Source organism: Amia ocellicauda, chromosome 2 (genome assembly GCF_036373705.1).
Source record: "Amia ocellicauda isolate fAmiCal2 chromosome 2, fAmiCal2.hap1, whole genome shotgun sequence".
NCBI lineage: Eukaryota > Metazoa > Chordata > Actinopteri > Amiiformes > Amiidae > Amia > Amia ocellicauda.
In genome coordinates, this window is record NC_089851.1 from 51,596,645 (window position 1) to 51,620,154 (window position 23,510).

Here is a 23,510-nt window from a genome sequence, read left to right on the forward strand (position 1 = left end):
AAACAATCGGAAAAATACATTTTCTTTGATTTTGAATGCATGCAAGAAACAGGACACACATCCCAAATTATGTTTATGCCTCACACATAAACAACAAATGCACATGGGAGTTTTATGGGGATTCTTGCTTATCTGACTTTGTGAAATGTTTCATTGACACGTGTTTTAAAAACTACACTTTTATTTCACACAATGGTAAAGGCTATGATAACTACTTGGTCATTAGAGAGCTCATACGTGAAAAGGTTGCTACACACTTCATCACACAAGGAGGTAAAATTATGTGCATGACAGTGACCGCTCTGAACATCAGGTTCATTGATTCATTACATTTCTTGCCTCTGAAACTGAGCAATATGCCAAAAGCAATGGGGTTTGAGGGTGAGAAAGGCCATTTCCCACACTTCTTTAACACGGTCGCAAACCAAAATTATGTAGGACCCTTACCCGCTGAACAATTTTACGGGGTAGACTACATGATGGGTGCAGATAAAACACAGTTTCAGGAATGGTACGATGAGCACAAACTCGATGAATTGAAGTGGTATTGTAGACAGGACGTGGACATACTGAGACAAGCTTGTACTACATTTAGAAACGAGATATTAAGTATGACAGAGCAGATACGTCTGAAGTGTCCGTCTGACCCTGATTCAGACCTGATTAAAGTCAGTCTTGACCCGTTTCAGTACATCACATTAGCCTCTGTGTGTATGACCATGTACCGGTACATGTTTCTCAGACCGCAGACCATAGCATTAGTCCATGACAATTATCACAACCAGAAAAAGCGGTTCTCGACCCCCGCTATTCAGTGGCTCATGTATACTGAACACACAGACAACATCAGTATACAACACGCACTAAAGCTGGGTGGTGAGCATAAATTTGGCCCGTACTATCTAGATGGTTTTGCAGTAATAAACGGTGTGTACACTGCTTTTGAGTACCATGGATGTTTTTTTCATGGTTGCGATACCTGTTATAGCGAAAATGACGTTAACAGTGTGACAAAAACAACATTCGGCTGGCTATATCAAAAGACAATGTATAAAACCGAATTCTTAAAATTACAAGGGTTTGATGTTAAAGTGATGTGGGAACACAAATGGAAGACAATGCTGAATGAAGACCAGGATGTTAGGGCATTTATTTCCGAATCACAGTTACCAGCGCCTTTAGACCCCAGGGAGTCTCTATTCGGTGGGTGGACGAATGCAGTGACCCTGTATTATCAACCAAAACCTGGCTAGGAACTCCGTTACTATGATTTCACCAGTCTGTACCCGTTTGTAAATAAAACCAAATTGTACCCCGTTGGTCACCCGGATATAATATGCGAGGGCTTTGAAGATTTACAAAATTACTTTGGGCTCGCAAAAGTCAAAGTTTACCCTCCTAGAAGGTTGTTTTTCCCTGTGCTACCGACCAGAGTTGGTAAAAAACTGTTCTTTACACTCTGTCGGACGTGCGCTGACACCCAGCAGGGCCCCCCTGCACACACAGCGACGAGCAGAGAGAGCGCTTACCGGTGTCTGGTGCATGCCAGAGCTGCTGTCTGCTGTAGATAAGGGTTACAGAATAGCAGAAATATACGAGATCTGGCACTTTAAGCACTCGACCAACACGTTGTTTAGTGAATATATTAAAACGCATTTAAAAGGCAAACAAGAAGCTTCAGGCTACCCCCAGTGGTGCAAAAATGACACAGACCGTGAACACTACATCAGAGAGTATCATGACAGAGAGGGGGTACACTTGGACCATTACAACATTACTAAGAATCCGGCCAAAAGACAGATTTCAAAACTGTTTTTGAATTCTTTATGGGGAAAATTTGGACAACGACCAGATTTACAAAACACCAGTATTGTGAGAGACCCCAACGAATTATTTAAATACGTGTTTGCCCCATACCACGAGGTCCCGTCTTGTGATTTTATTGATGATGACGATGATTTTATGTGCCTGTGTCACCTGGAAACGGGGAAAAGAGCACTACACACAGCTTTCAAATGTAAATATTTGTATTGCCAGTTTCACCACCGCCTATGCTAGGTTAGAACTGTACTCTCTTCTGGATTCATTACAAGGTCGTTGTTTGTATTATGACACTGATTCAATCATTTATGTAAGCAGGCCAGGACAGTGGGACCCCAAGTTAGGAGATTATCTGGGTCAATTGACAAGTGAGCTGCCTCCGGATCAGCACATTACAGAGTTTGTTGCAACAGCACCTAAATCCTATGGATATAAGCTCTCAGGAGGGAAAGCCTGTATCAAGGTAAAGGGTATCACATTAAACGTGGCTAATAGTGAGAAAATTAATTTCGATAGCCTAAAAGATTTGATACTTGACTATGCGGATAAGTAGGCTGGTGCAAATGGTGAAATAAAAGACATTGCACTGCGGCAACCGGGGATAGTACGTGTTAAACGTGACTGGCACTTTGAGATGAGAACACTGCAAAAGACCGAGAGATAAATTACAGATTACAACGTTAGCTCGACAGATGTATCCAGGCAAATCTCAATATTTTTTGGAAGCTTTTGAAGATGCCACCAAGAAGTATTTTGGATACTTATTTGTCGATGTCATGTCAAAGACCCCTGATGAATACCGTTTAAGGACGGGTCTTTTCCCCCCTGACATCCCGGTGGTTTATGTGTTTAAAAAACAAAGAAAGTAAAAGCCGCTGGTTTTCCAGCGTTGAGCACATTTGCTGTCTGTGACTCTGGCTGTCAGTATGTCACTGCGTATGAAGAGAAAACTGGCTCTCCTGCAGCTGCTGGTTAAAGCCAAGCCGCAACAAGGCCATTCTGTGCGCCGCTGGAAGCGACCTGGTACAGGCCGTGTCAGAAATCGCTCTAAATACACTGAAAGGAAACATCCGCTAAACAATTTCAGAAACTCAAGAAAAGTGGCCACATTATAAAAACACTTAGTAAAAAGACAGTGTCTGTTAAGAGAAAGAGAAATCTATTGAATCAGTCTGGGGGGTTTATCAGTAATTTGCTAAGTATTGCCATTCCCCTCATTACCGGCTTACTGACCAGATGAAAATGCAATTCACTGAGAAAATGTATCTAGTACCTCAGAAACAGATGGGCCAAATTAAAGAGGACTTTCCAGTTGAACACGACATCAGAAAAATAGCCACATATAAATTGGATGGTGAAATGAAAGATATTCTGCAAAGCTCTCAATTGGGTGAATATGACAAAGCGCTGCAGAGGTACTTGGCCCTGACGTGGCAGGCAGAATCTGAAAAAGCCACTTTGACTTTGCAGATGCCTGACACCGATACCCCGGCCGAAAAACCGCACACAGAGCCTGTTTTCGATTATATTTTAGACGCTATCCCACAAAGGCAAAATAAAAATGCCGAAATGGTGTCCAACAATTCTATAGCTAGCTGGAATGAGAATGGGGAATTTGTGTACAAGGGGGGCCCTGTTCGTGGGTCTCATGTGATTGATCTGGTTAGGGCTGTCACACAGCCGCACACGCTGGCCACAGGAAGAGCCCCCAAAGGCTGGGGCAGTTTTATGATGGCGATGGCGGAGATTAACATCCCCGGTTCAGTACTGTCTAACAGAATAAACAGGGAGGTGTTGGAGAAACTGAAAACAACACCTACTAGAAACAGTTCTATGTCTATACAGAGAAATCCTATTTCTCCTGAACCAGACTTTGATATTTCGATGGAGGGGGCGGCTGCCCCACCCGAAACACCACAAAGAGACCAGCCAGCTAAAAAGCATCGGCTGTTTGGGAAATTACCATGGCTGTCTCTGTAAAGCGGGTCCTCATGGTTTTATTTTTTGTATTATTATTTTGGTTGTTGTTTGTTTATATATAGGCTATAGAAATACATACATTGATGTTATCTGTAAAATGTTAAATCCTTGTGTGATTCTGATAATAAAAAATGTATTATTTTTATTATTATTATTATTATTGTGTTTGTATGTCAAAGAACATTATCAGTGGTGTTTCACTGTTTTAGTTTATTTGGTTTTTGTGTGTGCTGAATAAAAAATGTAACGCGTGATAAACTATGGTGTTTGTATGTATGGATTTATTAACTACATATAAACATAATTCATGTGTATATAATATTTTATTATCAGGTTAGCAGGCGTTACATATATGAGAATGCCACGTCATTAAGCTTAAACGCACACACACAAACATACACACAAGCATTATTCTATCATTCTATAGTGTCTATAGTGTTATTCATACACTGTTCTAACATTGTTTATTTCTGTTCATGACTGATTTAGCAATTATGACAGATCCTAAAATCATGCATTCGGTTACACATCTGACAATTCTCATTTACATGAAGCTTAAACAGATACATAGGTCTCGTTCTCCTGTTATAAATTTTCACAAACTGCATTACTAATTAAATCTTCAGAATACAAATCCAATATCTGATTTTAAGCTAGCCCCTTACAACGCTGTTGTAAAAAATACACACAGTGGTTTCCACATGTTGTGGATAAAGCATCCTGCAACTGTCTGGAGTTAACACTGTTAACACTGAGTTTGTGTTTAAAAAACGCATGATTGATTTAGGGAAAAAAGGAGCATTGGGGGGGAATCCGTAAGAATCAAAGAATTCGGCCTTCCCATCTCCTCCTAGATAGATAGCAAGCCAGTGCTCCCCGGGTCGGTCATGCGGATGTGTGTTGATGACGAAACAGGCCGGCCTGTGGACTCCTGACCGTTTGGGGAGCTTGTCAGATGGAAACACACCCAGAAAATAGTCTGTTGTGTAACTGTCCTTAGTCATGATGGCCCCAATCTGTTGCGTATTCATGACCAGAGTATTGAAAGCCACAAGGCAATCGTTTTTCAACTGTAGTCGTAAAGGACTTATCTTAATAATGATTAATGTTAATTTCAACAATGTTGTCAAAAACAGCATACACTATCATGTTCACGGTGGTTGGTAATGGCTGGGCAAAACTAATTTCTGCTCTCAGGTTCCCTGTTTTTATGAGCGAATAGTGCCCAGTGCACTCTTGATCCGGGCTGAGGTTAAATGCAAACAGTGTGTAACCTCTGGCAAACTCCTTACAGTCCACTACCAGAGGCTTGTCTTTGAGGTGCTTTCCGGCTGTTTCCACCAGGTTAAAGTTATCATTTGCGAAATCCGGTTGTAGCGGTTTAGTAGGGATCTGCTCCCCATCTACTTACAGGGCCAGGAAATTAATATCACAATGTTTAAAGTAGAAGGGGTTTATCCACAAAACCAATTGCTATTATTTTAGCCAATTGTCCCAGAAACACATTTTCCTGGTTGCAGACCCTGCTTCCTCTGGCCAGACTGAACACTTTCATATGAACCCGATCTACAGGGTATTTTGCATTAGCCACCTGCAGCACATCGGCATGACCCAGCCTGACAGCGGGGGCCACCCGGACCCTCTTCACAAACACAGCTGCTGAGAGAACCGACAGTTTGAAATCCTCAGCGTTGCTCATGAGACAGAACGCTTCTCTGTTACGGGTGAGTTGAATTTTTATATCAACGCCGTTCAGCACTAATTTGTCTTGAAAAAACATGTCTGCATGAATACAACCCAACAATTCTAGTTTTCGGCTTCCTGCTGTATAGGCCGCTCTATTTCTGAACCCCAGGTTTGTCCCGTTCAGTGCGGTTACTTCATGCTGGCCGGCTGTGTCCTTGACAAAAAGGCCTGCTGAGTACTGTGTGTTCAAAGTGCTTTCACTGTAGTTGAGAATGGATTCTATTATAGCCCTGTATGGATAACAGTTGTTGCTCTGGCTAATAAGTCTGTCACCGATTGTGATGTCGACCTGGCTGAAAAGGGAGGCCACGGGGTAATTTACCAGGCCCACCCGATCATCCTGGGCCAGATCAGTGCCATCATGCTTAGTAATTTTACAAGTCAGGTAGATGATCGTGTTGTTCAGATCTAGATAGTCTTCTCCGTTTCCAGTGATGTAGAATTCCAGTGGGGCATTGTCAGAGAGCGCTGTGAGGGGGGGCACCTACACATAGAAACTCTTCTCAATGCTGGTCTGTGTGGGCACCAGCTGAAAAAGGTCCAGTTCAGATTTGGTGCACTCCTCAGAACTGCAGTGAACGAAAGCCATGTTTAAAATATATCCCCGCGATGTTGTTGCCTGGAGCTCCTCTTCTTACCAGCCCCGTTTCTCTTATGATTGTGTTTCTTCTGTATAGTCCTTTTAACAGGGGCCGGCGGTCCTGTGAGCCCCAGTGGTGTCGTTCTTTTCCTTTTAATGCCTCTCCTGACCTTTCGGAGCATGAATTCTACTGGCCACCACACTTGTAACCTGCCCGACCACATCTTTAGCTATGTTTCTGGCAGCCAATTTGACGTGTGGTTTGACAATTTCTAATCCGCGTCTCAGAAAAGGCATAGCTACCAGCTACCCCCGCACCGTATTGTACTGGCATCCCGGCGAAACCGGGGAGGCCGTTACCCGCCTGATACTTGTAGTAGTTCCTATACATGTGCGGGTCTCCATAGTTTTTAACAATCACCATGATTTAAAAGTGGTTGTATCTAACAGGTTGGAAATGCAACTTCACTATCACCTTGCCGTATGCGAATGTCACATGTCCGTTCTGGTCAGTCTTTATTTCAGTGCTGATGGTGTCGAATTCATCCATGCTCAGGGGGACATAGTGGGGCTTATCATATAACAGCGTAACAAACTTGCCTTCTTCCCCTTTTTTAGGTATACAGCGCAGAAGCGGGGCATACATGTCACCCACTAGTTGGTGTTCAATTATATCGGTATTAACATACATGTGGTTAAAACCCGCTGTAATATCTGCAGGCTGGGGCGATCCCCCCCCCCCCCCCCCCTTCTCGGGAATGAACCCCAAGACATGTGCTAGCTGGCCCGTGGTAAAAAACAATAAAGTCGAATCCCTGAAAAGCCTCACGCTTCTAATATAGTTGTATTGAAAGTATACCTTGGGCAATGTGGGGACGGCCTTGACAGCATTATTCATGGCTGTTAACAATACATCAATGTTTTTATAGTAGCCTTGTGATATTTCATAATACCAGTTTGTATCGGTTGTCTCAGAATGCAATTCAAAGCTCTGTTTCCTGTCAAACGTATTGATGGTCATGGGGTAGTGCATCTCCACCATCCCTACCTCCCATTTACCTGGTAGATCGATGGATTTGGCTAGATGGTCAGTGAAGTTGGAGCTCTTGTTGTTAGGAAATAGTGTCTCCGAGGCATTACTGGTAAAAGTCAGGTAAAATCCATTTTCACTCATTTTTTATCCTCTCACAACTCCCGGGGCTATGTCTTTCACCTCTGAAGCTTTGATCCAACTATTAAATTTAACTCCCCAACTCAGCCATTTGACTAAAACTTGTTTACCCCGGCCTCTGGAGTCTAAAATTTTCTGTATTCGATAGACTCTGTCACCATTTGGGTTTATCTTTTGTAACTCTTCGGTGTAAAACTGACCTTTTATGTCGTCACCAGCATAATCTTTTAGTTTGTAAATAGGCCTTAATCCAGGCACACATTTTTTAACTATGAATATTTCATCTGTGAATGTTTGCTCATACCCCTTTTCAAATTTCCCTTTTATTCTCGACACCCTCACATGATCACCTTCTTTAAACTTAAATTTTGAAGGTTTGCTTTTTACAAATGACCCATACACAGTCCTCCACACCCTCAGGGCATTGTCATGGGTGACATCTACTGGTCGTTCCTTGACAGTTCTATGGAATGTGTGATTGTAACTGTGAAACAGCTCTAAAGTACTTCCACATTTTCGATTTTATAGTCCTATTGAATCTCTCTACCACACTGGCTTTCACTTTACTATTTGTCACAAAATGTACAATTTGGTATTGCTTGAGAAGACTTTGAAAACCATGGTTGAGGAATTCTTTCCCCTGATCTGTCTGCAGTTTCTTTGGAACGCGCCCTTGGGTGAATATTCTTTTAAAGGCGGCACACACTTGCTGACCCGTTTTGTTTTTTAATGGTACTGCCCAGGCGTATTTGGACAACACATCTATACAGGTTAGAATGTATTTCATACCGTTGTTGAACTTTGAGAACTGACCCATTTCCACCAGGTCTGCCTGCCATTGCCAGTCAATGTCTTGTACCAGTGTCAAGTTCCTCTTAAACCTCACCCGCGCTGGTCTGTGCACTGTGTATGTATATTGATCCGATAACCATTGTGAAACATGTTCTCTTTTTATACGGTCACCCTTTGCTCGGGCACTTCTCAGCAGTGTATCGAGTCCTCCAAAACGACCGGCTTCTTTAGGCGTATAATAGATCTCTTTTAATCTCTCTTCATGGTTCATTTTCTCGTGATTAATGAATACACCCTTCAACTTAGTAACTTATACCAAATAGTAACACCCAGGTGGCTGAGTGGTTAAGGCATTGGACTTAAGATCTAATAGATGTATGTCTGTGTGGGTTGGAATTCCACTCTGGGTAAGTACTTTTTTGATCAAAACTTTATTTTGTTCTCTTTTTCTAATTTAATTTATTTTATTTTATACCACCCCAAAAACAATCATAAAATATATAACCTAAAATCATCACATGCACGTCACTAAACACAGTTTAAAATACTTTTTTATTAAAACTTTATGTTGTTGTTCTCTTCTTATTTTAATGTATTTTATTTTGGTAACAACTTATCGTACCAAACCTAATCATAAAACATAACCTAACACAAATAATAATAAGTTTAAACTCTTAAACATTACACACACACACACACACACACACACACACACACATACACCATCAGGGTGAGATGGCGGCGAACACTTGTCAAGATGACCTGTGCCCTTTCCAAAATGCCTGTCATCCTAACAAGATGGAGGTCATCCAAACAAGATGGCTGCCATCCTAACAAGATCACGGTCATCCAAACAAGATGGCTGACAGGAGAGGGTCAAAGGGTAAAACCTGTATTCTTACAAGATGGCTGACTGGAGAGGATCAAAGGGTACAGGGTAAGGAGGAGCTTCCTGGCCCATTGGGCTTCTGGGTAAGGAGGGGCTTCATGGCCCGTGAGGCTTCTGGGTAAGGCGGGTTTCCCAGCCGATGGGGCTTCTGGGTAGGGGCGGGGCCACCTGTCACTTTGACATAAAGTACCATCATTACTACTCTGATGTTAGTACTTGAAATGTGTATTACCAAACATTGATAAGTCACATAGTGTGGCAACAATCTTGGATTATGCCTCGATTTCTCATAAACCCTTATACTGGCTGATGTGTGCTTTGGTATACAGTATCTTTGGACTGTGTTCTACACATATCCTAAAAGACAATTCCTACATGAAGAAACATAGCAGTAATGAACAAAATATTTTGACTTACTGTACATTTTGTTCAATTTTAAGCCTGCAATAACACACTGTCACCACTGGTAGCAGCATATACCACAAACAGCACTGAGATAAAAAAAAAATGAAGCGGCCATCTTGGGCATGTACATCGTAACAACAAAACACTATCAGTCACTTGCAACAGTATTAGAGTGGAAACTATTATTTTAAACACACAGACACTTCTGTCTGCAAATACAAATAGTGTAAATTGAGATGTGTTTAAATTAGGGATTATTTCAGATGTAGAGAAACCTTGAAGAGAAGCAAGAGAAAACAAATGTGAAACTAAAAAATTGGATTAAATGTGATTCACATGAAACATAAATACACATTATGTAAAATAAATACATGAAAATCAACAGTGGTACAAGAGCGGTGATGTTGCTGAATCTGTAGTGGTGGATTATTGCTTTCAACTGAACATCATTTCAAACTGAGATTGGCTGGATCCATGCATCAGTTCCTGGTTAAATAGTTAACGATGCAACACGGGGGCGATTTTGTGCTCTTCTCTCTCAGTGAAATCGTAACTTATGGTGACATGTTGTATACTGAACTGTGCAGAATCGCTGGCTCTATTCAATATAATTGAAAGGGCGAACATAAGACGTTTACTGTGCGAGCTACAATCGAATAAACGGACCTGCTCATTGAGGCGCTTGATATTAGTAATTGGACATATTTCCCGCTTTATGAAAAACATTGCTTTTACAAGCTGGAATTGTACACTGTAAAAAATGTTACATGCAATCTACTTTAAAAAATTATGGTAACATTATTACACATATTTTTTAAGGTTTAGTTTTTTTGCGAAATCTACCCGAATAAATTAAGTAAAATTTCCTAAATTATTTAGTCTATGGCACACAATGAATTTAATTTAATCTTTTTTATTGTATGTTTTCTCACAAATTAATCAAGTAAAATTTACTCATTTGTATTAATTAAAATGACTTAATTATAAAATGTACTGCCTTTTTCAGGTTAAGATAATAATGAATACAAAATGCAGTTTTTGTTGACAAACATGCTTTTATTGTCTTTTTGGACTGTAACCATAAATAACAAATATATATAAAATGTAAGCAGCAGTTTTAAGACATGAAAAAAAAAAGTTTACATTTCCCATGTCATTGAGAAACATCATTTTGTTACACAAAAACATGTGCATACAAATAACAACTTGTAGCAAAATGTATAAAACCATTTATACTAGCTAAAAGATTGTATGAACAACAATCATGTAGAACAGTATCAAATGCTCAATCAGTGCAGTTTTTTTTCCACCAGAACTTGGTAATAATGCTTTGTCTCTCAATCTAAGACATGAGTTTGTTTTTAAGTGTTAGTAATTTGGGGGAAAACTTGCACACATCCAGTTCTAAGAAGAGCTTCTGAAAGGCCTCAAATGTGTGCCTCAGTTCTTTCGAGTAGGTGAGGTTTAGTGCATACGTCAGTCCAAGAAAAACAGCACAGGCTCTAGACAGATTTTCCAAGCCAGCCATGACTTGCACCCCCTCCAAGATGATGCTGACGTCCTCCTGATCATCCCTCTTGCAGATGGCAATTTTCATTATTTGCGGCAGGAGATCTTGCTGTACATCTGTATTGTCGCACTGTAAAACAACCATTAAATAAGTATTTTTATCTTGTCTGTCTCTCTATCATTATATATCTGTCCATAATTATAAAGTTTATTTGTGTACGGTTGTAAACAAACATTTTGAAACATTTTTCTTATAACAGCTTAAAATTCTAAATTTCTTTGTAAACACTAAAACAAAAAAATATGTTTCAGTGGACGGCACACACTGTCAAAATAACAAGCTCAAATATAGTTTCACCAATGACAGAGGGTGTATTCAGGGTAAAGAAAAAAAATACATTTGGTGACACCAGTGTAGGGGGGAAAACTGCAAATTAACCATGTTTACATGAGGAATATAGTGCATTCAGAATGTAAAACAGCCCCCACATTAATTCTAATTTTCAGTTTACTTATTCTGATTGTTGGGGTAAAGTTGTTTTCCCAATTATAAAGAATACCTTATCAATTATTTCTTCCTGTGTCTCGGAACTGCCCTGGGACATATGCAAAGAAAATTTAATTCAGGTTCGGGACTGCCCCGAACCACCTATGAAATATTGCTTGTAGATGTATAAAAGGCTGTGTGAAACTTTCAATAAACGAAGATAAACAAACTGACATTGTGTCAGTGACTTTATTTCCCGGGCCTGTCTCCTGCTGAGAGTCTAAACTGTTACTGGAAGCGCTCACTGGGGTGCCTGATTCACTGGGATCCGAAGGGTTGCTTCAACTGAAGCTTTGCACCTTAACACTGATGTTGATCCCAATCTGTAAATGTAACTGGTCCTACTTGCACCGCTCCAAGCAGAATTCGAACCAGCTTCACCGGCATTGGAGGTGGGTGCACTAACAAGGACGCTAAAGATCATAGCCTCTAGCATCAGTCACTGGGGCACCTCTTGAGGCCAAGTGGAGTGAGGTTTACTCACACAGCTCTTACTAGCTGCTCTCTGTTACATATAAATGAAATTACACTCTGCCTTACATCACGCCTTTTGGGTTTGAGGACTGAAAGATATAACCTACATTTTTTTTTTTGGTTACACTATTTCGATGGTCCACTTTAGACATTCTACTAACTGTAAGTAACTACTCTCATTAGAGTATTAGTAGACTGCAAGTAAACTGTTAGGTTAGGGTTAATAGATTACGTTAACACGTAGTTGCAAAGTTACTTATACTCAGTAGAATTTCTAAAGTGGACCACCAAAATAAAGTGTTACCTTTCTTAATATAGTGGCTGACAAAAGTCTTATTTGTGTTAAATATTTTCACAGTAGTTTTAGACAATTTAATTGTAAAAAAGTATTGTTCAGGTTCATCCCCTTGGAATTATAAGGTTCTATCTGTCATTTTTGACAAAATTGAGTTATTCACATATTCTTATTCTGTGACAACTTATTTACATTATGTGACTTTTTTTTAAGTTGTGTACATTTTTGGACTTTTTATTTAGAAAACAAAAAGGTTCTGTCTACAAAGTTGAACTCAAACTTCGTACTATAAGGTTCTATTTGCGAGCCAATCAGCACTTATCTAATTCTATCTATCTATCTATCTATCTATCTATCTATCTATCTCTCTTTTGGCTATTCTTTCTCAAGCCAACATCAAACAAACCTTTCAATCCATACTGATCTCTAGAGAGAAAGACATTTTACCTGTCACACTTTTTGTGGAATATTGGATTTTGTTAATTTAAGACACCTGTTTCAACTCATCAGCTCGTCAGAATAGGCATCGACATGAGACAACTAAAATTGAACTAATTCTCTTAAGCCTTAAAATTGCAGAAATGTCCTTAAATAAAAGAGGAAAATGTATCTCTTGGTTCTATTAGTGAAATCTTCTCAATATTTTGTATCAAACACTAAACCACAATTTCATTAATAAAATGTACACATTATTTTTAATTATTACGTAAAAACATTTAGTGAAAATTACAAGACCCATGATAAATTTTTTACAGTGTATAAAACATTGCATTTACAAGCCATAATTATATATAACGTGCACATCGGTAATCAATGTGACAACCAAATGAAACAGAAATTAAGCTACTAAATGAGGTTCGGATGATTACTGCGAATTGAAAAGCTGCAGCAGTTCTATGCTATACAAGTACACAAATGAGACTTGTAGAATAAAGTGTTTACTCATTTATTATGATACCAGAGCTATTTATATTATTAAACTAATTTAATTAAAAATGATATATTGAAATCAAATCAGGGTAGTTGACTTTTTGAGATTAATACTGGCTTGTACTTCAACATATTTGACCACAAGAGGGGGAACTTCAACATGAAAACTCTTCCAATTTTGTCAAAATTTGCTTTCATCTGATTTATATTATTAGGGGTGTGAAACCATACATTTATTGACTGGAATCACCTGGAAGCCTCAATAGTTGTCTGCAACGAATATATTTCATTAGTATTATTATGAAAATGTTTCTGCAGTTATTTTCAAAAGCTTATACAAACAATACACTTCATACAGTGATACACAGCTGTGTAGAGCATTGCCATATGTAATATGGAAGTCATTTGTCACTGGCTGGTTGCCAGATTGGTTTAAGTGACAGATTTTGGACAATTTTCAAACGTCTTCTTCTGTGAAACCGCAGGTACGATTGATGTGGAATTCTGTACACATGCCCTTGGCTAGATCCTCCATCAGATTTGTTAAAGGCAATACGATTCATGAAACGAGATGCTTAAAGCAATGCTTAAATTGCATAACGTGTCATAAATAGCAGGTTTGAAGTACATTAGAATGTATTAGACTGTGTTAGTACTGTGTAGATGTGTATTTGGCCCCCTGCATTGCTGCTTGCAGATATATTTATTATTACGCTTCCAGGTCCAGGATGCCTGGAAGCCTATTGTTGTTGTAAGGATTTATTATTATTATTATTATTATTATTATTATTATTATTATTATTATTATTATTATTATTATTATTATTATTTATTTATTTATTTATTTTTCTTTTCTTCCGCCAGAATATTTTCAAATGCCTATAACTTTTGAACTGCTTGGTGAAAACTCACCAAACTATGGTATGAGTGTAGGGGCTATGGTATGGTCACTTAAATACAATATGGTGGCCTAACGTCACATGGTTTGGCAGCCATCTTGAATGTAGTCCAAAAAATTGGACCGTTTTCAAACAGTGTTTTATCAGGAATGGTAAAGAGTTGAGTTATGAAACTTTTTCTACATAGTGTGCTTATGTAAATACTTGATTTGGATATATCAAAAAAATGATAAGTCACATGGTGTGCTCACAATTTTCAATTAAGCTGAAAACACTTGAGCCTCAGCTCCTCATAGACCATTTGACTGGCTGATGTGTGCTTTGGTATACAGCATCTGTGGACTGTTCTCTACAAATATTCTATAAGAAAAGTTCCTACGTGAAGAAATATGGGCGCAATGAACAAATGTTTTAGACAAAAAGTCAATTTTTTTACTGTAATGATGCACTGTCTCCACTTGTGGCAGCATATATCATATTTTTCACTGAGAAAACAAGATTCAGGAGCCATCTTTGGCATGCACATCGTAAAAACTAAGAACTATCAGTCACTTGCAACAGTACTACAATGGAAAGTATCTGTTTAAACACACAGACACTTCTGCAAGCAAATACAAATAGTATAAACTGAGATTTGTTATAGTGAGGGATCGTTTCAGAAAGAAAGCCGTTGAGAAAAGCTAGACAAACCGAAAGTGAAACTAAAACATAGAATTAAAAGTGATTCACAAAACACGAAAATACAAGTTATTAAAATAAATACAAGAATATGAACAATGGTACAACAGCAATGACGTTGCTGAATCTGTAGTGGTGGGTTATTGCTTTAATTTGAAAATCATTTCAATCTGAGATCGAGTGCCACCGCGAGTGCATTACTACTGTTTAATGTTAACGATGCAACACGGGGGCACGATTTTGTCCTCTTCTATCTCAGTGAGATCGTATATTATGGTGACATATTATATACTGAACAATGCAGAATCGCTGGCTCTACAAAGTAGAGTTGAAAGGGTAAACATAAGACGTGTACTGTGCGAGCTACACCCGAAAATACGGACCTACTCTGTCTTTGTACATTGTAACAGCAAAAGACTAAGGGCAGGATTAAATCAAAAATGTTTGCGAGCGCGAAAAGTCCCAGAAGAGTCACAGGAGGGGATCTCGCAGCTCAGCTCCTCGCTGAATTAAATCTGAAATGTGCGGAGCTGCGAGCGGGAGGAGCCGGATTTTCTGGCGGGGTTTCTGGGGTGGGCGGGCGCGTGAGAGAAATCGCGAGCCAATCACAGTGTCTGAAATCTGAGTGACAGCGAGGGCGCGAGAGCAGGACGTGCTGCGAGGAGAGCGATGCGTCGATAAAGCAGAGAAATCAAAACTGTGACCCGCCCGCTAATAGCAAACTACACAACTGTACTCAGTTGCGGCTTCATTGTCAGTAAGATGACACTTTCTTCTAACCATAAATGTAACCGCTGTGATGTACAGGTGTGTAGTTTGCTATTAGCGGGTGGGTCAAAGTTTTAATTTTATCCAGCCCCACGATAGCGCCTGAAGGTACAGCTCCACGCTGTAAATTGAAAGCATGAGTCTACCCGCTGAAACACAATTACAAACCTGTACTGTGTAGCGGCTAAAAAAGAGTAGGAGAAAATAATACAATAATAAAAACAAAGCCGCTCTTGATGACAGCTGTGTATTTTAAATTTTGTATGTCTTCGCAGACAATCTTATCCAGGCGTTATCTATAGCCGTGGATCAATGCTGGTATCTTCGGTTATATATGAATACCAGAAAAATGCAAGTCTCTTATTCAGGGACGCTTTAAATCAGCGTTTACGTGTCATGTGCACTTTGTATTGCTCTGTTTTGTAAGATTGCCAATAAACATATAAACACATATAATAATAATAAGAATAATAAGAATAAGAATAAGAATAATATGTGTAGCGCGGTGTATTCAATAAAAACTGACCCACTGGCTAATACAAAACTACTAAATGAACATCATAGTGGTTACATTAATTATTAGAATAAATGATCAACTGAAGAATGAAGCCGCAACTGAGTCCAGTTCTGTAGTTTTGTATTAGCAGCGGTCAAAGATTTGATTCAATCTGGCCCCTAGTTTGCCGGTATAATGTCGGTTGATGTGTGATTGTTCACTGGATGTGTCCCATTGTGATATGTGGTTGTGAAGCAAATATATATTTAATGGAGATATTGATATAAGTTGTTCGACTCCGATATGACTCAGAATCGCTCATTTCAGGTGTTTAATTTTCTACATTTTCTGGTGGAGGACCCCCAGACCCCCACCGTGAATCCCTCATTATGCCTCGCCCTCATTTTCCTGGCTACGCCACTGATCCATACATAGATACTCTTTATAGTACACATTGTAATATGACAGTGTAATATAATTGTGTATATGTCAGTTGTATATATGTCAATCTACATCATTGATTTTCCACAGTGCCAGCTGTGATAGCGGTGCTGATAGTGGCTTGGCGCTCCCACAACGTCCCCTACTGTAGTTTGAAAGGAGCCTGTAGCATATAGGCTAACGCGGCACATAATTGTCTCCACGGTAAGAGGATGGTTGCGTGCAAATCTATTGTTCAATTTATCCTTCAGCAGGTGACACAATAACGATATGCCGTGTCTATCAAACCGATAATGTCTTATTAAAAGGTGATCGGAAGGTCTAGAAAGTTCCGATGGATCTGAAAGTGTAGGGCTGGCATCGTCTTCCACGCCTTCGGGCATCGATGTCTGCCGTTATAATTTTAATTGTCATAATAGTCCACTTTCTCTTGTATAGATGGCGATATGGTGCTCATTCAATCCAATTGCGTCATGCGTGTGTGATATGTGATTAGTAATGAATGATTGACTGATGCTACATTATTACTGGTTTCATTATGTTGTTGCATATCATCTCCGTGTTATATAGGCTGCTGTGTCTAGGATAAAGGCATAACATTGGCCACCTGCTACTAGATAATTGATTGTTCAGATTATTCCATATTTTTCTAGAATATATACAGTGGGGGAAAAAAGTATTTGATCCCCTGCTGATTTTGTACGTTTGCCCACTGACAAAGAAATGATCAGTCTATGATTTTAATGGTAGGTGTATTTTAACAGTGAGAGACAGAATAACAACAAAAAAATCCAGAAAAACGCATTTCAAAAAAGTTATACATTGATTTGCATATTAATGAGGGAAATAAGTATTTGACCCCTTCGACTTAGTACTTGGTGGCAAAACCCTTGTTGGCAATCACAGAGGTCAGACATTTCTTGTAGTTGGCCACCAGGTTTGCACACATCTCAGGAGGGATTTTGTCCCACTCCTCTTTGCAGATCCTCTCCAAGTCATTAAGGTTTCGAGGCTGTTTGGCAACTCGAACCTTCAGCTCCCTCCACAGATTTTCTATGGGATTAAGGTCTGGAGACTGGCTAGGCCACTCCAGGACCTTAATGTGCTTCTTCTTGAGCCACTCCTTTGTTGCCTTGGCTGTGTGTTTTGGGTTATTGTCATGCTGGAATACCCATCCACGACCCATTTTCAATGCCCTGGCTGAGGGAAGGAGGTTCTCACCTAAGATTTGATGGTACATGGCCCTGTCCATCATCCCTTTGATGCGGTGCTGTTGTCCTGTCCCCTTAGCAGAAAAACACCACCAAAGCCTAATGTTTCCACCTCCATGTTTGACGGTGGGGATGGTGTTCTTGGGGTCATTCCTCCTCCTCCAAACACGGCGAGTTGAGTTGATGCCAAAGTGCTGGATTTTGGTCTCATCTGACCACAACACTTTCACCCAGTTCTCCTCTGAATCATTCAGATGATGGCAAACTTCAGACGGGCCTGTACATGTGCTTTCTTGAGCAGGGGGGCCTTGCGGGCGCTGCAGGATTTCAGTCCTTCACGGCATAGTGTGTTACCAATTGTTTTCTTGGTGACTATGGTCCCAGCTGCCTTGAGATCATTAACAAGATCCTCCCATGTAGTTCTGGGCTGATTCCTCACCGTTCTCATGATCATTGAAACTCCACAAGGTGAGATCTTGCATGGAGCCCCAGACCGAGGGAGACTGACAGTTATTTTGTGTTTCTTCCATTTGCGAATAATCGCACCAACTGTTGTCACCTTCTCACCAAGCTGCTTGGCGACGGTCTTGTAGCCCATTCCAGCCTTGTGTAGGTCTACAATCTTGTCCCTGACATCCTTGGACAGCTCTTTGGTCTTGGCCATGGTGGAGAGTTTGGAATCTGATTGATTGATTGCTTCTGTGGACAGGTGTCTTTTATACAGGTAACGAGCTGAGATTAGAAGCTCTCCCTTTAAGAGAGTGCTCCTAATCTCAGCTCGTTACCTGTATAAAAGACACCTGGGAGCCAGAAATCTTGCTGATTGATAGGGGATCAAATACTTATTTCCCTCATTAACATACAAATCAATTTATAACTTTTTTGAAATGCGGTTTTCAGGATTCTTTTGTTGTTTTTCTGTCTCTCACTGTTAAAATACACCTACCATTAAAATTATAGACTGATCATTTCTTTGTCAGTAGGCAAACGTACAAAATCAGCAGGGGATCAAATGCTTTTTTCCCTCACTGTATATATACACTCACCTAAAGGATTATTAGGAACACCATACTAATACTGTGTTTGACCCCCTTTCGCCTTCAGAACTGCCTTAATTCTACGTGGCATTGATTCAAAAAGGTGCTGAAAGCATTCTTTAGAAATGTTGGCCCATATTGATAGGATAGCATCTTGCAGTTGATGGAGATTTGTGGGATGCACATCCAGGGCACGAAGCTCCCGTTCCACCACATCCTAAAGATGCTCTATTGGGTTGAGATCTGGTGACTGTGGGGGCCAGTTTAGTACAGTGAACTCATTGTCATGTTCAAGAAACCAATTTGAAATGATTCGACCTTTGTGACATGGTGCATTATCCTGCTGGAAGTAGCCATCAGAGGATGGGTACATGGTGGTCATAAAGGGATGGACATGGTCAGAAACAATGCTCAGCTAGGCTGTGGTATTTAAACGATGCCCAATTGGCACTAAGGGGCCTAAAGTGTGCCAAGAAAACATCCCCCACACCATTACACCACCACCACCAGCCTGCACAGTGGTAACAAGGCATGATGGATCCATGTTCTCATTCTGTTTACGCCAAATTCTTACTCTACCATCTGAATGTCTCAACAGAAATCGAGACTCATCAGACCAGGCAACATTTTTCCAGTCTTCAACTGTCCAATTTTGGTGAGCTTGTGCAAATTGTAGCCTCTTTTTCCTATTTGTAGTGGAGATGAGTGGTACCCGGTGGGGTCTTCTGCTGTTGTAGCCCATCCGCCTGTACGTGTTGTGGCTTCACAAATGCTTTGCTGCATACCTCGGTTGTAACGAATGGTTATTCCAGTCAAAGTTGCTCTTCTATCAGCTTGAATCAGTCGGCCCATTCTCCTCTGACCTCTAGCATCAACAAGGCATTTTCGCCCACAGGACTGCCGCATACTGGATGTTTTTCCCTTTTCACACCATTCTTTGTAAACCCTAGAAATGGTTGTGCGTGAAAATCCCAGTAACTGAGCAGATTGTGAAATACTCAGACCGGCCCGTCTGGCACCAACAACCATGCCACGCTCAAAATTGCTTAAATCACCTTTCTTTCCCATTCAGACATTCAGTTTGGAGTTCAGGAGATTGTCTTGACCAGGACCACACCCCTAAATGCATTGAAGCAACTGCCATGTGATTGGTTGGTTAGATAATTGCATTAATGAGAAATTGAACAGGTGTTCCTAATAATCCTTTAGGTGAGTGTATATATATATATATATATATATATATATATATATATATATATATATATATATATTTTTTTTTTTTTTTGTGTGTGGGGGTTTTTGCACCCAATGTGCAGTGCCTAAACATCACACACTTATATGTGTACTGGCTTGCAAGTTATACAACCATATATGCCTGTAACAATATTCTATAATTGTCATCCAGACGTCTCCAGATGCTTTACCTTTTTGTGTACATATTCATAATAGCAATTATACAGCTGCTGACAGTGTAATTCGATGTAGTGTTTGTGTCTTAAAAGTCGCCTTCATTCCCAAATATACATATAGCCCACAGGAACACCCCACATGAGCTGCTGTTTTGGAGATGCTCTGACCCAGTCGTCTAGCCAATTTGGCCCTTGTCAAAGTCGCTCAGATCCTTATGCTTGCCCATTTTTCCTGCTTCTAACACATCAACTTTGAGGACAAAATGTTCACTTGCTGCCTAATATATCCCACCCACTGACAGGTGCCATGATAACTAGATTATCAGTGTTAATCACTTCACCTGTCAGTGGTCATAATCTCCCTTCGATAGCTCTCTCGATAGCCGTTGAATCTACTCCTTAACCTGGAAGTAGTGCACCCTAAGAATAATGGGACGGGGCCTGTCTCCTTCCCTAGGTCTTGGCATTATCGATCAGTGAGCACGATCCAGAACAGGCAGGGAGTCTGACTTATTCTTCCCAATGATATCAACAAAGAACTACGACAGGAAAGTAGTAGGATCACGACCCTCCACTCAACACACAGGTTGTTCCTCCGTCCCCTTCCACCTAAATCCTTTACTTTCCATTTGAGCATCTCATTCTCTGCAGAAAGGCCGCTGCAAGAGGCTTCCGTCACCCTGTCAGATATGTCGCTCAGAGACCTCTCTACCTCCTGCAGTCGGTTGCCATACGAGTGCCCTTAAGAGTAGCAATAGCCTCACGCATTTCAGATCAAAACGATTCTATGGAGCTCTGTATTTTGCTCACCGCTGCGACAAGAAAGGCCAGGTCTCCGCCACTTTCTGGTGAGGGATTGCCAGCCCCAGTCATGCCTGAATCCGAATCGGGTTGAGTCGCCTCCATCGCTGGCCCCTTCTTGCCTTTTTGTTTAGACATGGTTTTAAAACAATAATACACATAATATACTGCAGTTCATCGCTTAAAATAAAAACAAGAAAATAACGTTTGCTGAAAAAAATTGAAATATCGCAGGAGCTCTCTGTTCACACGTCAAATTGGAAGCTGTAGGCATTCAGGGTAATGTAAGTAGATGGATTATGAACTGGTTGATGTATAGGAAGCAGAGGGTGTCGATTAGAGGAGTTGCTTCTAACTGGAGTGAGGTTGTTAGTGGAGTTCCACAGGGATCAGTACTAGGGCCTTTGCTTTTTCTAATCTATATTAATGATCTAGACTCTGGGATAGTTAGCAAACTTGTCAAATTTGTAGATGATAGTAAAATAGGTGGCTCAGCAGATACAATCTCGGCAGCACAGGTTATTCAAAGGGACTTAGATAATATTCAGTTGTGTGCCGACACCTAGCAGATGAAATTCAATGTGGACAAATGCAAGGTATTACATACAGGTAACACAAATGTCCACTATAATTACACAATGGAAGGAATAGAACTAGATGAAGTAATGCATGAGAAAGACCTAGGAGTCTACGTGGACTCCTCACTTTCTCCATCCAAGCAATGTGGGGAAGCAATAAAAAAGGCAATCAGAATGTTAGGGTATATTGTCAAAAGTGTAGAATTTAAAACAAGGGAAGTAATGTTAAGACAATGCACTAGTTAGACCTCATCTGGAATACTGTGTACAGTTCTGGGCACCACACATACCAAGAAGGATATCGCTTGGGAGGCCATGGCTCGTCAGACCTTGGGGTGTGGGTGCCCTGTTAGTCCTCCATGGTAGGGTGCCTCTGAGGTGGGTTTTGCCTCATCATCCTCTCAGAGGGGGCTATTGCTGGAAGACAAACCATTTTATTTTCCTTTCTCTCTCTGCCAATCTCTCTCTGAGGATTGCATTTCTGTCCATGTTATCTCCTGTGTCATGCCCAGATTTTTGTAATGTTCAGACACCTTGGTCGGACAGTATATGTATTTTCCAGCCACTCCTGGTAACATTGTATGGACGTGGGGTCTGTTTGGCCCCTGTTGTAATTGTAGCTGGCAGAAGCGGCACAGTCAGCCAGCAGGGTGGGGTTCAGGCTGCTTCCTCTTCTTTTCATTCTTCTGCACTACTCTTTGTTTTGTGGCATCAAGCACCCTCTGGAAATACATGGTTGTAATAAACTGCTCAAAAGGCATTCCTGAATCAGTCAGACCTTCAGACCCATACAATTTGAACACTTTTGTGGAACAGTAAATGAACCTGAGTTTTCCCTGCTGATGAACCATCCGTAGAAACCAAACATGTTTTAGTCATATTAGTTACTGCTGCTGCTGTCCATGATTTATTGAACAATCTGTTCAGTAGTGATAATGGCAGCTTATGTCAAAGTGACAGCCGGAAGCCCCTCCTCACCCAGATGCCTCATGGGCCAGGAAGCCCCCTCCTTACCCAGATGCCCCATGGGCCACAAAGCCCCCTCCTTACCCCCGGTTAACCTTTGAACCGGAACCATCTCCTCCTTCCTACCATCCCCCGAGTTTACCCTTTGACCCTCTCTAGTCAGCCATCTTGTTAGGATGACCGCCATCTTGTTAGGCTGACAGTAATTTTGGAAAGGGCACAGGTCATCTTGACAACAGTTAAACGTATTATTATTTGTTTTAGGTTATATGTTTTATGACTAGGTTTGGTATGATATAGTGTTGGCAATATAAAATAAAAAAAAGTTTTAATAAAAAGTATTTTAAACTGTGTTTAGTGATGTGAGTGTGATGTTTTTATGTTATATATTTTATGATTAGGTTTGGGATGGTACAGTGTTAGCAAAATAAAAGAAAAAGAAAGGTATAGACATTCAAAAAATGACACTCGGTAAAATATGCATCAATGTCAGTATTTTATTGTGACAGTTCTAAAACATGATAACAAGGCATCAGGTCAGATGTAGACAGTGAGATTAGATACTGACACAGGTGACCAATGACCCCGCTTCCCGAACACCTACAGCAGCCAGGAAGAAACAACTGAATTGTACTGCACTAGCAACTCCCTCTACTTGTTTAATGGCAAGGGCTGTGACACTGATCATGGCTATTCTGTCTAGCACAGTGTAGAAATTGGGTTTGGTCATGATAGGAATAGTATTTCCAAAAGAACTCTGCAGAACTTTTTGGACAGCTGTAAAAGCAGATTCACCAGGCGGTGACTCTTTATACAGCATTCTCTTGAGCACATTGGGAAGTGCCTCCACTGTTTTCTCAACATCCTCAACTAGAGATTTCACATCAGAATTACCAGTATCATACAAATCACCAATCTTGCAAGCTATTAGAATGAGGATGACAAGATTCCTCAAACATACGTAAACGTAATTCCAAGGTCCCCAGGGCTTTCTTTCTCTGAAAAAATATAGGAATTAACATGTAATGTCTTATTATACAGAAAAGCAGAGCAGACACAAACAGTATTTTATTTATGTTTGTAAAAC